The sequence below is a fragment of the Elephas maximus genome, chromosome 27, assembly GCF_024166365.1.
Source record: "Elephas maximus indicus isolate mEleMax1 chromosome 27, mEleMax1 primary haplotype, whole genome shotgun sequence".
Classification (NCBI taxonomy): Eukaryota; Metazoa; Chordata; class Mammalia; order Proboscidea; family Elephantidae; genus Elephas; species Elephas maximus.
In genome coordinates this window covers 739,639-751,741 of record NC_064845.1, presented here as the reverse complement: position 1 = coordinate 751,741, position 12,103 = coordinate 739,639, and the positions used below count along the sequence as shown (strand labels likewise).

The following is a 12,103-nucleotide window of genomic DNA, read 5'->3' as shown; positions in this document are numbered from 1 at the left end:
AGTCTGTCAGCACCGTGCTCCTCATCTTGAGTTGGGAAACCTCACCACTAGGCTCAGAAGAAAGTAGTTTTCTCGTGCATACGTGTCTTAGTCAAGGTTCTCTAGAGGAACAGGGCCAGTGAGATATACACACATAGATTTACTTAATGGAATTGGCTCGGGTGACTGGGGGCGGATACTGGCAAGTCCCCGAACTGTAGGTTAGGTGAAAGGAAGAATGCAGTGTAAAGTTCTGCCAAAATATCTATATTCTGGAGGCAGAACACACCCTAAGGAAACTGCCTTTCCATCTGATTGATTACGTTACAATAGATTACATGATGGGAGGTAGCTACATTACCATTTAGATTAGATTAGATCATAGAATAGCAACTAGACTAGCTTTTGGCCAAACAACTGGGAACCATAGCCTAGCCAAGTTGACACAAAATTAACCATCACATGGTGCATTTGGCTTTCTGAGTTTGGTTTGGTTTGAATATTGTTCCTTGGCTTTCCTTGAAAACAGGACCTTTACAACCTGCAAGGCTCTTAGAAAGCTTTTCTAATGCGTGTGAAGAACAGGTCAGGGGCTCACCAAGGACATTGTGCTGAGGAATGAACGGCTCCGTCAGTGCCAGTTCGAATATACGTCATGCATCCATCCCAACAAGATAGTAGCCAATTAAACACAAACTGAAAATTGTAACTTGGATTTTATGACAGTCCTTCCTTTTTTTTTTTTTTAATTGAGATTTTAGGATTTGGTGAGGACCAGGACCTGCTGAACAGTGACATGTATGTTCTGTTAAGAGCCTGGTGAAATTCTTAGCCAGCTTACCTGTCTGATGTGGACGCTTTGATGACACTCCAGCTCCCCGTCAGTCATGCAGGGGCATCTGGGGGTCTGGCCTTGGCTAGTGCTGTATAGGTGAAGAGGGGAAGGGAACTGAAGACAGCACCCTGGGCAAGGGGGGCCAGGCCAAGAGCATCTGGGAGCAGGGAAGACCAAGAAACAGCTTGGAGGCCAGGCCAGGAGGATTCCTGGCAGCACTGAAACCCAAAGACTTTGAAAAGTCCCAATGGGATTTACCTGGAACAGTGCATAGATTCAGGAGAGGCAAGGCTGAGAGCCCAGGGAAGAGCTGCATTTTACAGTACTAACCAGATAAAAAAATATGGCCAAAGGATGGTGGTGGTGGGCAGGCGCTCCATTTTGATCTTTCTGAGTCTGCTGAGTCATGGCCCAGATCTATGCTTATTTTGGAGCAATAACATAAGAAAGCTCTTATAGAAGGAGGCTATCTCAGTTACCTAGAGCTGCTCTAACAAAAATGCCACCAGTGGATGGCTTTAACATACGGAGATTTATTTTCTTACAGTTAGGAGGCCAGAAGTCTGAATTCAGGGTGCTGGCTCCAGGGGGAGGCTTTCTTTCTCTCTCAGCTCTGGGGGAAGGCCCTTGTCTCTTTCAGCTTCTATTCCTTGGCACCTTGGTGACCTTAATGTGGCATGGCATCTCTCTTCCCGCATCTCTGCTGCCCACTTCCTTGTTTAATCTCTTACATATCTCAAAAGAGAATGACTTAAGACATACCCTGCACTAATACTGTCTCATTAAAATGACAAAACCCATTTCCAGATGGGACTATCACCACAGGTACAGGAGTTAGGACTTACAACACATATTCTGGGGAGACACAATCCATAACAGATGCCAAGGACCAGCACAGCAGAAGGACCGTGAGTGCAGGCTGTGGGTCTAGACGGCCAAGTTGGAATCCTCATCTTACTAGTTGTGTTACCTTAAATCTGTGGTTCTCATTCAGGGGTGATTTGCCTCCCCAAGCCTCTGCCTCTCACTTGAGAAAGATGTCGGTGCAGGTGCTCGCTCTGCCGCGTTCTGGATTTGGGGCCTTTTTTTTTTTTTTTTTTAATATTTCTCAGCCTCTGGAAAGGGCAGCTTCTGCATGTCAAAGAGGAAAGATAAAAGTTATGTTAGTTAATTAACATACTGCAAGTATTGTGCTTATGTAATACATGGCACATTAAGTGAGAGTTTACTATTATTACTAATATGTCAATAACATTTATTATCATTACTACGACTACTACTAAATTAAAGTCCAAAAGAATCTTGTGTGCTGGAGGTGTGGACTTGGTTCACTTGTGAGGGGAAACAGGAAAATGAAGAGAAGCAGAGGCAAGTGGTTAATGACATATATTTAGCTATTTTTATCTTGCTTTCCATCAAAAAGTATTAAGATATTTTCCAAATAAACCCATTGCCGTCAAGTCGATTCCACCTCATAGTAACCCTATAGGATAGAACAGAACTGCCCCATAGACTTTCCAAGGAGCGGCTGGTGGATCTAGCTGCCAAACTTTTGGTTAACAGCTGAGCTCTTAGCCACTGTGCGACCAGGGCTCCAGTTTCCAAATACATATATGCAGTTCAAATGTTAGTGAAGACATAAAAGCAAAGGAAAATAACAGCAGAAAAGTAAAATGAAACATACTGAATGTGAGACATTAAAAATGTCCTGTTTGAAGTTAGGTATAAGATTCCACTCCTTGGTTATTTACCTAAGAGAGATGAAAGCATATGACCGTCTTCACAAAGAGTTGCATGTGAATAATCAGAGCAGCTGTATTTAAAAGAGTCAAGAATTGGAAACAACCCAAATGCCCATCAATAGGTGACTAGATAACAAGTTGTAATACTAAACCAAAACCTGGTGCTGTTGAGTCAAATTCGATTCATAGAAACCCTATAGAACAGAGCAGAACTGCCCCCGTAGGGTTTCCAAAGAGCAGATGGTGGATTCGAACTGCCAACCATTCCATTAGCAGCCAAACTCAACAATAAAAAGGAATGAACTCCTGATGCATGCTACAACATAGATGAATCTCAAAATAATTATGCTGAGTGAAAGAAACCAAAGTACACACCGTATGAGTCCATGTACATAACATTCTAGAAAATGCAAACTATAGTGACAGAAAGCAAATCAGTGGTGACTGAGAAAGAGAAGAGAAGGAAGGGAGGGATTACGAGACCACGCAGGGACACTTGGGGTGACTGGTATTCTCATCTTGACGGTGGTTTTATAGAAGACACATATGTAAATGTTCATCAAACTGTACAATTAAAACATGTATAGATGATTATAAACCATCAATTATACTTTAATACAGCTATGAAAGTGTTTGAAAACTTAGGTGTAAGACAAGTATGCCCACTATTACCACCATGATTTAACATGGTATGGGCGGTCCTAGCTAAGGCATTAAGATCAGAAAAGGAGAAGAAAGGGTCAGTATTCTAGAAATCAATAGTTTGGAATACAGTAGCAATAACCACTTAGAAAATATAACAGAAAAGAAAAATATCCCTTGATTATTTTTCTTGCTTTAATGATGTTGATGAATGACGAACAAAAGATGAGCAAGAACCTATTACAGAAAATTACCATTTCTGAAAGACATAAAGAGAAATAAGAATAAGTGATGAGAAATAATACCATCATCATAGCTGGAAAATTTCAATGCCATAGAGTTAACATTTTTGGAAGCCACATACCAGATAAAGATTTAATATCCAGAATATGTAAAGAACTTTTAAAACTTAACAAGAAAAAGACAAACAACCCAGTCAAAAAAAAAATGGGCAAAGGACTAGAATGGACATTTCACAAAAAAAGAAACTCCAATGGCCAACAAACACACGCAAAGATACTCAACATCATTAGTCGTCAGAGAAATGCAAATCAAAAGCACAATAAGATATCACTTCACACCCACTAAGATGGCTATGATTAAAAAACCTGAAAACAACGGTGCTGGCGAGGATGTGGAGAAACTGGAAGGCTCTTTCATTGCTAGTGAGAATGTTTAATGGTGCTGTCACTGTGGAAAAGAGTTTGGTAGTTGCTCAGAAGGCTAAACCATACAATTATCATATGATCCACCAATTCCATTAGGCATATACCCAAAAGAATTAAAAGCAGGAATGCAAAAAGATACTTGTTCATTGCAGGGTTATCCACAGTAGCCAAAAGGTGGAGACAGTCTAAATGTCCATTAACAGATGGATAAACAAAATGTAGTCTATACATACAACGGAATATTACTCAGCTATAAAGGAAATGAAGTCCTGACACTTGGTACCACACAGATGAACCTTGAAAACATTATGCCTAGTGAAATAGGTCAGCCACAAAAGGACAAATATCGTGTGGTACCACTTATGTGAAATATCTAGAACAGGCAAGTGTATAGAGGCCCAAGTTTATGAGTGGTACCAGGGGTGGATAGGAGCGACAGGGAAAGAAAACACACGGCTTGGCGAACACTGAGCTTCCGTTAAGTGTGATAGAAAAACTTAGGAATGGTTAATGGTGACGTTCGAACAACACAATGGATGTAGTTAATGTTACTATACTGTACACGTGAAGACTGTAGAAATGGCAAATGTTCTGTTGCTATATACTTACCACGCTTAAAAAAAAAAAGAAGAGTAATTGTAGTTTAGGGAAAAGGGGCTGGGGGAGAGAAGAAACCATGAATGGAAGGACAAAACTGGCAAGGATTCTGGAATTCTCCTAGCCCAGTCCCCCTGGATCAATAAATCAGATGTCAGCACACAGACAAAGTCCACGATTCACTGTCGCTGTCTTCCAAGTCCCAGCCAGCAATGAACTTCAGTTGAAATTCTGGACCCACTTATTGTCTCATGGCTTTACTTCCCATTGTTTCTATCACCGGTTCTCTAACCCAGGCCACCTACATTACTGCAAAGCTCCCAGCAGATCCTCCCCACCTTGCTGTCTGTGTCTGTGTGATCCCATTCTACACAGCAATCAGGATGGTCCCTCTAAAAACTAAACCGCATCACGTTACTCCCCTAACTAAAATTCCTCAGTGGCCCCCCACTTATGGGAACATCTGTTCTGTGCTCGCTGCATCACGTCTTTCTTTCTGCAGAGACTGGAAACTGAGACCTGCACCGTTTCCGTTTTGTGTGTCACTAAGAAAGCAAACATGCTGCCAATTCAACTGTCATACCACAGAGATTATAACACAAACCCCAATTTCACAGTTATTAAAATTAGAAAAGTGAAAGTTGGAATCCATAAAATAATTTTTTTCTTGTCTTTTGATAAAAAACTAAACCAGCTGCCATCGAGTCGATTCCAAGAGAACCTACAGGACAGAGTAGAACTGCCCCATAGGGATTCCAAGGAGTGGCTGGTGGATTCAAATTGCTGACCTTTTAAATTAGCAGCCGAGCTCTTAACCACTGTGCCACGAGGGCCCAGTCACTAGTACAGTGGTGATTCAACACAGGTGACTATAATTTGTCTTCAGTGAATATTCTCGAATTTCACCATTATATATGATGCTTGCTGTGGGGTTCTGGTGGATCTCTATCTGGTTAAAGTTGTTCACTTCTGTGTCCAGTTAATGGAGCCCTGATGGCATAGCAGCTAAAGCTCTTGGCTGCTAACCCTAAGGTAGGTGGTTGGAACCCACCAGTGGCTCCTCGGGAGAAAGATGTGGAGTCCGCTTCCGTAAAGACCACAGCCTTGGAAACCCTATAGGGCAGTTCTACTCTGTCCTATAGTGTCACTATGAGTCGGAACAGACTTGATGACAATGGGCTTGGTTTTCATGCCCAGCTAAATTGTTTGATTTCAAATTGGGAATAATAGATTTTATTAAATGCTTTTTTTTTGCCAAAAAAAAAAACACAAAACTGCAGGTACAAAGAGTGCCGTCTTGAGGAGTTTCCGTGCTGTTGGTCTCAGAGTACCTCGCGTCCCCACCCAGCCTCCAGGAGGTGGAGCTCAGCTGCTTCCTGTCTGTGTGGCCCAGACGCTCGCCTGCTTCTGTACTCTCTGCACTCTCAGACCAAAGCCACCTTCTGGGTGTTGACCACGGGTAGAAGGACAAAATGGCTGCAGACGGGTGAAAAAGAACGAAATGTTTCTGTGTTTCCCTACAGAGCACGTCACTTCTTGACACCCTCTCACTTGGTCTGTGCCGGCTGAAGCGTTCCATCAGTATGACAATAAGTGCCATATCGCCGACTTTTTTACCAAAGTGAGTAAATACAAGTGAACGTTGTGTCCCACTCACTCTAAAGCTAATGCATCTTATGAGAAGGTTTTCATGAGGAAATGTATCTATGAAAAACTAAGAGACGCTAAAACGTTCCACGAAAACATGTGCTGACCACAGGATGTCCCTGGCAGGAAAACGTGGTAAGCCAGATGCCAAAGGAAGCTGGAGTGACACTGTCAACTTGTTCCAACGTGAAGGAGCTGCCTGTTAGGGGAGCTCTAAGTTCCTGCCTGCCCCGAGATCCTGCCGAGGCACTCGGTGTTGGCCTGACCCTGCCCCGAGATCCTGCCGAGGCACTCGGTGTTGGCCTGACCCAGCCCCCCGTGGCACTCGGTGTTGGCCTGACCCAGCCCCCCGTGGCACTCGGTGTTGGCCTGACCCTGCCCCGAGATCCTGCCGAGGCACTCGGTGTTGGCCTGACCCAGCCCCCCGTGGCACTCGGTGTTGGCCTGACCCAGCCCCCCGTGGCACTCGGTGTTGGCCTGACCCTGCCCCGAGATCCTGCCGAGGCACTCGGTGTTGGCCTGACCCAGCCCCCCGAGGCACTCGGTGTTGGCCTGACCCAGCCCCCCGTGGCACTCGGTGTTGGCCTGACCCAGCCCCCCGAGGCACTCGGTGTTGGCCTGACCCAGCCCCCCGAGGCACTCGGTGTTGGCCTGACCCAGCCCCCCGTGGCACTCGGTGTTGGCCTGACCCAGCCCCCCGTGGCACTCGGTGTTGGCCTGACCCAGCCCCCGCGTGGCACTCGGTGTTGGCCTGACCCAGCCCCCCGAGGCACTCGGTGTTGGCCTGACCCAGCCCCCCGAGGCACTCGGTGTTGGCCTGACCCAGCCCCCCGTGGCACTCGGTGTTGGCCTGACCCAGCCCCCCGTGGCACTCGGTGTTGGCCTGACCCAGCCCCCCGTGGCACTCGGTGTTGGCCTGACCCAGCCCCCCGTGGCACTCGGTGTTGGCCTGACCCAGCCCCCCGTGGCACTCGGTGTTGGCCTGACCCAGCCCCCCGTGGCACTCGGTGTTGGCCTGACCCAGCCCCCCGTGGCACTCGGTGTTGGCCTGACCCAGCCCCCCGTGGCACTCGGTGTTGGCCTGACCCAGCCCCCCGTGGCACTCGGTGTTGGCCTGACCCAGCCCCCCGTGGCACTCGGTGTTGGCCTGACCCAGCCCCCCGTGGCATTACCAAGGGCTGCTCTGTGGAGCTACACTGTCTCGTCTTTATCTCTGTCTCCCCAGCTTGTCCAGTTGCCTTCAAGCCAATTCCAACTCATAGAGACCTCATGTGTGTCAGAGTACAACCGTGCTCCTTAGGGTTTTCCGTGGCTGATTTTTCAGAAGTAAGTCACTAGCCCTTTCTTTTTGAGGTGCCTCTGGATGGACTCGAAACTCCAACCTTTAGTTTAGCGGCCGAGCGCAGTAACTCTGCAGCACTCAGAGACTCCCCCCAGTTTGTACTCCACAGTAAATGTTCAGCGAATGAATGAGTTGTCAGGAATTGCAGATTGATACATGGACTGCAGTTTAGAGGACCGCCCAGTTATAGTGATCCATCATACCAGGATGGAAGAGTAATCTGCTTCTTAGTCGGGGAGTTTTCTACCTGAAGACAGCCAATCAGAAAAAGTTTTAAATGATCACAATAACAATACTGACACACATTACCTGGCTCTCACTGTGCCAGCTTCTGTTCTCTGAGGTTTACAGGTATTACGGATCCGTTTAATCCTTCCAACAGTCCTTTGCGATGAGCGCTGAATGCACACCCACTATAACCAAAAAAACGAACCAAACCCACTGCCGTCAAGTCGATTCCGCCTCCCAGCAGCGCTGAAGGACAGAGCAGAGCTGCCTCACGCAGCTTCCAAGGAGCACCTGGTGGATTCAAACTGCCAGCCTTTTGGTTAGCAGCCACAGCTCTTAACCACTGCGCCACTAGTATTTCCACACATCCACTCTAACAGATGGAAACTGAGGCACGGAGCTAGCAGCTGAAGTCCAGCCCAGGCAGAGTGGTCCTAGAATTCATGCCCTAACCACGTGGCTATAAACGGTTCCTTACCTCCCCAAGGTATGGTAACTTTTTCTCAAAAAAAAAAAAAAAAAAAAGATTTAATGTTAATACCTTGCATATGATACTTAGCACTTTTCAAAACTTTTTTTCACCTCATTTGAGGTAAGCTCTTGAAAAAAAAGTCTTAAAGGGGAAAACTGTAAACTATTTGAACGGTCATTTCAACTATGTTCCCAATACCCACACTGCTTAATTTCTCTCTTTAATAGTTTTCCTGTCAATCCCTCGGGAACCTGTAGTAATGAAGACGGATCCAACCAACCTGTAAATAGAAACCATTTTAGCTAACGCGAACTGAAGATGGTTTTGCTGACCAATGTTCATTAACAAATCTTTACTGAACACCCTTCATTTTTTGCACTTTGCTGAGTAGACAATGACAAAGTCCAGATCGAGCGTGACGTGGCTCTTGCATTAAAAGCACTTACAGCTTAGTGAGGCAGAAGAGAGGAATGTGCTCAAAACCGGCCCCGGAATTGTACAGCTGGTGCATCTTCATCTTACCAGGCATCACCAAGGCTCAGAGAGTTAATACCTTGCCTGGTATGATTAAGAGGCGAGTTGCGGACAACCCCAGGTCTGCGGACGTCAGTCAGTCCCCTGCTCTTTCCGTCCCACGGTGCTGCCTTCCAAGCACACAGAAGGGTGCACCCCTTACGGTGATGCTGGCGTGGTTTTCCTGGCAGAGTGTTGGGTTCAGCAGCTCATTCTGTGAGTTTACTGAGAGGCTTCTGCTCAGGGCTTCGCGTTCTTTTGGGAACACGTGTGCGTTTATATTACAGGCGAGGAACAGAGTGGTCCGCACTGAATTTCATCTCCATGAGAAACCAACAAAAGTTATCACTTGTTACAGAATCAATTTTAACTAAACTTGTGTACTTTTGAGATGAGGAAGGTTGAAAAACAAGGACGGCTTTATAAGATAGTTCCTTGCATTGTACTGATTGTCATCATTTTGCATTATTCCTGTCAAAAGTTGTATTTTTATACTGTTTTGTATATGTTATTTTTCAAAGATTTTACTGTGCTTATTTATATGATAAATGAACTCTGCAGACTTTAAAAAAAATGCTGTTTTCTGATTTTTTTTCTTGAACTGTTCTCATGGATTGGATTGTGTCCCCCAAAATATCTTTCAACGTGGCTAGACCATGATTCCCAGTATTGTGTGACTCTCCACCATTTTGTCACCTCATAGGGTTTTCCTGTGTGTTGTAAATCCTACCTCTGTGATGTTCATGGGCAGTTCTAGTCTGTCCTATAGGGCTGCTGTGAGTCGGAACCCACTTGATGGCAACGGGTTTGGATGATGTTAATGAGGCAGGATTAGCAGAAATTGTGTTAATGGCGCAGGACCCAATTTACATGATTAGATTGTGTCTAAGTCAATGTCTTTTGAGCTATAAAAAAAGAGAAGCAAGCAGAGAGACAGGAGGACCTCATACCACCAAGAAACAAGAGCTGGGAGAACAGTGTGTCCTTTGGACCTGGGGTCCCTGCGCTGAGAAGCTCCTCGACCAGGGGAAGATTGATGACGAGGACCTTCCTCCAGAGCCAACAGAGGGAGAGAGCCTTCCCCTGGAGCTGGCACCCTGAATTCAGACTTCTAGCCTCCCAGAATGTGAAAGAATAAATTTCCCTTTGTTAAAGCCACCCGCTCGTGGTATTTCTGTTACAGCAACACTAGATAACTAAGATAACTGTTATCAAAACATGGAAGTCCAGACTGGTTATCTGTGTGCTGTCTCATCACGTGCTTCCTTCGCTGACTGCACCCTCCCCTTCCACCCATCCAGCCTCTGTAGTTTGGTGCTGGTGTTAAGCCTAATGTCCTTGGCCAGGAATTCAAGAACTGGGGTACGTGGTCTTATGCTTTGTGTTTCACCTTATTTTCCTCACATTACTGCCTGCAGCCAGACTGATCTGCCTTTTGACTCTGTGAACCAGCCTCCAGTCTTACCTGTGTCTCTGCTTGTTTCCGTACCCTTGGTGCCTTCATGTTTTCATCTTCCTTCCACTTCTTGCTGCCTCAGTACCTTTGGGCTGCCTGGAACACTTTTTTCCACCCCACGCAGGAAGTCCTTTTTGTACTTCAAACATCATTTGCCCAGGGAACTCTTCCCTAACAGCTCACGCTAGGTCAGTTCCTTCTCTTACAGGTGCTCAGAAACCCTATGTTTTTTTTGTTGTTGTAGCATTCAGCACTACTGTGATTAAATAATTGTGGATCGGTTGTTCAGCCTCTCTCCAGTTCAATCATAAGCTCCGTGAGACAGTGGCCATGTGTCTTGTTCACTGCTGTATCCCCAGCTTCCCTCTATGCCTCAAGGCGCAGAAAAGCCATGCAATGCGTATTTAGTGAATGAACGATACCTGCCTTTTAATTCTCTTACCCACCTGGCTCATTACCTCTACGCATGTCTAGTCACCGGCTAGCCATCCCCACCTACTCTGATGTCCCACGACCACTTTAACTCAACAAGTTGGAAGTTAACCTAGGCTTCTCCTAAATCTCTTCCTAAAACCCATCCCTGTTGTTAGTGATCCCTTGACTCTCCACCACCTGCAGGATTCACTCCACTCTCAGGATGACATTCTGCGTCCTCTTTCAGGCCTTAGCTTCCTTTTCCTCTGTGCTGCCTGTTTGCCTTGGGTCTTGGCCACCACATGGCTTGCCCTTCCTTCAGTAAGCCCCTCGCACAACGTGAGGCATGTGGATTAATGAACGCTGAATGAATGCTCTTGGATATGCTATTATAATTCGTACCGTCCTTTCTACCAGAAATGCCCTTCTTTCTCACTCTGTGCTTCCTGTGTACCACACATTCTTCAGGGTGCAGCTGGGGTCCCATCCCACTATGAAGAAAACCTGTATGTAGACCGGTGTTTACAGAGTCCACTGTGGACTGCGTTTGCACTTTCATTATGGTTGTGTTTTAACCCTTCTGTGTAACTTTGGATATCACATGGGCCCGCACTTCCCCATCTGTATAAACGGAGGTTCGGCTCAGCTGGCTCTGAGAGCTCACCCAGCTGGACTTTCGTGAACTTTGACTTCCTAGTAAACTTGCTGATGAACATCCTGGAGATGTGGCTGCTTCTCAACACAGGGGTCAGCTGGCAGTTGCATAAGACTGTTGGGTCTGTGTAAGAATGAGGATCTTTGGTAAGAATGTTCGAAGATTGAGGGCCAGAGTGACCAAAGCGACCCCGAATTTCCAGGCCTGTCTCCATTTCAGGGATAACTGTGTCCGTTTTCGTTAATGTGACTTTTTTTAAGAATATACATGTGATTTAATTCTTAAACCTTTGAATTCCTATATTTGATATGTAATTTTGTTTTTTTATGGAGCAGTAAAATGTCTCTTTGGTTCAGAAGAATATGCACATCAGCTGTACCTTCTCTGTTCACTTGCATATCAGCTGTACCTTCTCTGTTCACTTGCACATCAGCTGTACCTTCTCTGTTCACTTGCACATCAGCTGTACCTTCTCTGTTCACTTGCACATCAGCTGTACCTTCTCTGTTCACTTGCACATCAGCTGTACCTTCTCTGTTCACTTGCACATCAGCTGTACCTTCTCTGTTCACTTGCACATCAGCTGTACCTGCTCTGTTCACTTGCACATCAGCTGTACCTTCTCTGTTCACTTGCACATCAGCTGTACCTTCTCTGTTCACTTGCATTCTTAGCTAAGCTCTTATTTCCTGGAAGAAGCAAAGTGACTTGTTCAGAGTCACAGTTAACATGTGTTGGAGCTGGGATTCCAATGCATGAACTACTGTAAGATATCAAAATGCTAAGCGAAAGAGGAAAGTTATAGACAGAATGCTTTTAGTGGACATAGGGGCCATACCATTTAACTGAGGGAATGCTTTGGGGCCAGGAGGGAAGAGAAATTTTGGAACACTGCTCAGGCTAATATAGACAA

At 45.7% G+C, this 12,103-nt stretch overlaps 1 long non-coding RNA gene across 1 annotated transcript; it reads right to left on the bottom strand.

Annotated features, from left to right (window-relative positions):
* Positions 1-11,495: 11,495 nt before the first annotated feature.
* Positions 11,496-12,018, bottom strand: LOC126068390 (uncharacterized). The gene is made up of 3 exons (XR_007515671.1): positions 11,810-12,018; positions 11,600-11,779; positions 11,496-11,569 (listed from the first exon to the last, which is right to left on the bottom strand). It is a non-coding gene; the product is annotated as an uncharacterized LOC126068390 (long non-coding RNA).
* Between the last annotated feature and the right edge of the window lie 85 nt (positions 12,019-12,103).